Source organism: Dasypus novemcinctus, chromosome 14, assembly GCF_030445035.2.
Source record: "Dasypus novemcinctus isolate mDasNov1 chromosome 14, mDasNov1.1.hap2, whole genome shotgun sequence".
NCBI lineage: Eukaryota > Metazoa > Chordata > Mammalia > Cingulata > Dasypodidae > Dasypus > Dasypus novemcinctus.
This window is the reverse complement of record NC_080686.1, coordinates 72,956,728-72,961,819: the sequence shown is the minus strand read 5'-3', so window position 1 is coordinate 72,961,819 and position 5,092 is coordinate 72,956,728.

The window sequence follows — 5,092 nt, the reverse complement described above, 5'->3', positions numbered from 1 at the left end:
AATGAATGAAAAAGAGCCAGTCATGTTACGGTTTGGAAGTTGGAAGACCCTGAGGCAGAAAAGGGCTCAACATGCTAGAGGAATATCGAGGAGACCTGTGTGGCTAGAGAAGAGTGAAGGGGGAAATGGGAGGTTGGAACAGTGGACAAAAAGCCGGTTCCTATGGGATACTGTAAACCATGGCAAGGGGTTTGAATTTATTCCCAGGGCAATGAGAAACTATCAATGGCCTTTAAACAGAACAATGATATAATTTGGTCTTCCTCCCTCCTTCCTTCCCTTCCTTCCCATGCAATGGCTGCTGTATGGAGAATGCATCGTAGGCAGGCAGAAATGGAAGCAGGGAGACCACCTAGGGGATCTATTGTCAGATGAGAAATTATGACATTTTGGATGTGAAAGTGGATACAGAGATTAAGTTGAATAATTAAAAATATACCTTGGAGATAGAACTAATGTGATTTGCTGATGGATTAGATGTCAGGAGGGGGTGGGGTAGAGTGTGAAGACAAGAGAAATGAATTGACAACTCTTAGGTTTTGGGCTCCAACCAAAAATGAATGGTAGTACTGTTAACTGAGAAGGGAAAGAGTCAAAGAGAAAGAAGTTTGGTTGGGAAAATAAATTTGAGATGTCTGTTAAACATTCTTGTAGAATTGTCAAGTAATTGCATATATGAATGTGAAATTCATGGGAGCTATCAGGGCTAGGGTTATAAAAGTGGGGTTCTTAAACATTTACAGAGCATTTAAAACCATGGGAACAAATGAGATCATCCAGCAAGAATGTAAAAAAAAAAAAAGAAGGCTGAAAACTGAGTCTCAATCTTTTCATTAAGATAGAATGAAAAACCAACTAAACAGCCTGGGAAGGGGCAGCTAAAAAGATAACAGGAAAAGTAACTACATGGGGTATTGAGAAAACCAGGAGAATGGTTCAAGAAGAATGGAGTGGTCAACTGTGTTGAAATGCTACCAAGAGACTGAGTAACATGAGAACAGAGACATGTCCATTGGCTTTGACAACTAGGTCTTAGTGACCTTCTCAAGATAATTTTCTTTGGAGCAATGGGGATAGTAATGGGGAGGGGATTAAAAGGTGATCAGAAGAAGATAACAATGTATATAGCCTTTTTTTTTTTTTGCATATTCAAGTTTTACAGTGAAGGGGAGTAAGGAAATGGATGAAGTTACAAGGGCTGTGAGGTCAAGGGTTTTGTTTTTTGTTTTTCCCTATTGAGAGTCAATAGAGCAGGTGTTCTTAACAAGGGGTCCGTGTGCTTGAATTTAAGTTAAACATTTTTGTGGGGACATATTGCAGGTATGATATATTTATTAAATAATACACAGTACAGTGTGGACTTAGTATGGGTTCCGTGGTTTTCACCTGACTAGCAAAGGGGTCCACTGAACAAAAAAGGTTAAGAACCCCTGTAACAGAGCATGTTTGAATGCTTTTGCAAATGATCCGAGAAAGGGAAATTGATGGCACAGGAGAGAAAGTGCTACCTGAAGGTGGGAAACCCTTGAGAAGATGAGAAGTGATGGAATCCAGGGCAAGAGGATGTATGTGTGGAGAGAAGTGGTTTGATTTGACAGGGACATTTTTCCTATTGGCACACACACTGGTCTCAGACACACTACTACACACATGTGCACTTACAGTCCACATCGTGCAGCTCCAGACAGCGGTAAAGAGATTTGACTAGAATGGAAGGGAAACTATTTCTGGAGGTGAGTAGTTGGGAAGTGTCCCCAAACAATGAGTCATTCTGACTCCGGTTCCTTCTTGTGTTCCAACTCAGACCAATACTTCAATTTTGGCATCTACTTTAAAGGCCCTCCTTGTGTGTGTTTTTTTAATTCATTGCTAAATTAAAGCATTTTTACTTTAAGAAAAACTACAAGACTGTTTCTGGTATCCCCTTATTGCTGCAGAAACAAATAATCACCACACAAACTCAGCGTTATTATTTATCACTTCAAGCTGGGTGAAAAGACGGGCTCTGGTGAAGAATTCTCCATGAACCACAAATATTTATGTTGATTATGGAATGGAAGGCAGTTGATCACTAATAGCAACTTGCTTTGTCATCTCCATGCCCTGTATCTTTCGCCAAGTAAACCCAAATATTCCAACAAAGCAAACCATTTGAGACAAATTTTGGACACTTCATATCCTATCCATTCCTGAACAAAATTACAAAGGTAAAACAGGAGATCCTGGAACAGTTATTCCTTTTATTTTTTGTATTTGTCAGGGACTCACCATTTATAGTCTGTGGAAAAGTACTGCTTTCATTCAGGACAAAGTCTCTTACAAATGAGTCCCTTGGAGTAAATAAAAGATGGAACATAACTTGCTGTTCGGAAGCCCAAGGCGTTGGCCGGTTTTGTGGACAGGATGATCTGATCTCATGAAAAGAAGCACGTCAAAGTTGCTTTCACTAATTTGGGTGCTTGTGATGTACAATCAGGCAGGAAAATGGAAAAAAGAACAATTCCACTCTATTGAACAAATTGCTGTCCCATCAAAGTAAATGTTAAACATTTCCTACAGTTATGTGAGCAAACATTCCAATTTACAAGAAAAGATTTTTTTTCTCAAGGGATATGCTGACCTTTCCAAGTTGAGCTGTTCTGAAAAGGGGGAAAATGCAATCCACTCAGATGCCAAGCGTTTCTGACATTTGTGGCAGGAAAAAAAAGGAAGTCTGTGATTTACATTTGTCATAGACTTTGCCTAAGTAGTGGTTGGGGCTGATATGTTTTTCTCCAAAGGACTTTTCATTTTAAAAGGTTTGGGGTCGTTTCTGACTTTCATTTTAGGTCAGTGAGCTGACTTTTACAAAATGTAATTTCCATTTTTGTTAGGCAAAATGTACACAATGAAGCAGTAATACAGAAAATTAAAAATAGCAGTTTATAGGAATCAAATCTTGAAAGAATGCAGCAAACCCTCAATTGTCCAAAACAAGAACAATTAGAAAGTTGAAATAGAATAAAAAAGTTTATATCAGGTAAATGATTTTAAACTGGAAGACTTGCTTTGCTGTAAATACTAATTCTCCCACCATCACAATGATTGTGATGACTCATAGTTATAATACTAATTCCAAAGAATTTTAAAGTTCAAAGTGTAAACGCTACTCAGAAGAGTTGGTGTGAAACAATTGGAATATTTCAATAGCATTCAAAAATTTTAAAAAGTGTACTTCTTTAAAAAATGTTTTAAAATACGGAGACCCATATATAAAACACATAAAAGTAAAGCTTTTGAAACAGTAGCACTAGATCCAGAGCTCTAACATTTGCCTTCTTATCTGCTGTAGTCCCAGTATCACCTCTGAGAACAGCTTGAAACCTTTTCTCTGTACAGGGCGTTCTTTGAAAACTGCCAGTACACGTAAGGTCTCATGTCTGTTAACTCTTAATTGGAATAGTAGTCTGGCTAATACCAAAGACTCAATCCTTTATCTGTCCAAAACAAATGAATGCTTAATGGAGTTTTTTTTTTTTTTTTTTAACCCTTAACACAGAACTGTGCTTGCCAGTCATCTGCTGGCTTAACTGTGAAGAGAACTCATCATCTCTCAATCACAGCACAGAGGCCTTAAAAGCACTGGGACTATAGTGATGTGAATTGATGTAAAAATTCAGTCCAGCCACCTCTTGTGAATGATTTTGAAAGTAGGCATCATAGCTTCCTCCTCTTCATGGCCCAAATGTTCCTCCCAGCAGTGATGCTATCTGCTCTACCTTCAGGGATATTTTCACTTTCATTCCCTGAAAGTGTCATTTCTGATGAAAGTTGTTTTAAGTCACTTTGAAAGAAACCAATTTTTGTTAGAAGGTAGCAACTCTAGTGGACTGGAATATGAGAAGTACTAACAGTGGCCATATTTCTCTAATTTGATGCTACAGTACAAACCCCCGTTCCCTTCCTTGTAATAAAAATAGCTCTCAGTGTTTGAAATAGTTTGCCAAATCTCACTTTGCACAGTAAACAATAGGTGCTGGCATTTTAAACTGACCTTTAATTCCTTTGAACAAGGATATTATTTCTGGTTTCTTGGTTATATATAGAATATAAAAAATGAAAGTAGTCTTAATAATTTTCCCATCCCCCACTAAAGCAAGACATGGAAAAAAAGCTACAAAATGGTCGCCCATGTCCTGTCTTTGTCTTAGGGCTCCTTCTAATCAAGACAAATTAGGCAATTATGAGGTTCAGATACACTGCAAAGCTTCAAGAAAGTAATAAAAAGCACTTGTAATCTGTGCGTTTACATTTAAATGAGACAAGTTAAATATATCTATATCCTTATACACATCTTTTTTGCCTTCACTTTATTTTTTTAATATTACATTCAAAAAATATGAGGTCCCCATATACTCCCCATCCCCCTCCCCCCACTCCTCCCCCCATAACAACCTCCTCCATCATCATGTGACATTCATTGCACTTGGTGAATACATCTCTGAGCACCGCTGCACCTCATGGTCAATGGTCCACACCATAGCCCACACTCTCCCACAGTCCACCCAGTGGGCCATGGGAGGACAGTATCCGGTAACTATCCCCGCAGCACCACCCAGGACAAATCCAAGTACAGTACTGAGAACGCCCCCACATCACATCTCTTCTTCCCACTCCCTACCCCCAGCAGCCACCATGGCCACTTTCTCCACAGCAATGCCACATTTCCTTCGATTACTAATCACAATAGTTCATGAATAGAATATCAGTAAGTCCACTCTAATCGATACTGTATTCCCCCATCCTGTGGACCCTGGAATGGTTGTGTCCACTCCACATCTATATCGAGAGAGGGCTTAGATTCCACATGGATGCTGGATGCAATTCTCCTGCTTTCAATGGTAGGCACTCTTGGCTCCCTGGTGTAGTGGTTGACCTTCTTCACCTCCATGTTAGCTGAGTGGGGTAAATTCAATAAACCAGAGTGTAGGAGTTGCAAGTCTGTTGAGGCTCAGGGCCTGGCTATCACATGGTCAGTCCAGAGATTCAGGTCCCCTGGGCTTACACACATCTTACTTTACTTAGCACTGCAATAAAACACTGAGTCATGAAA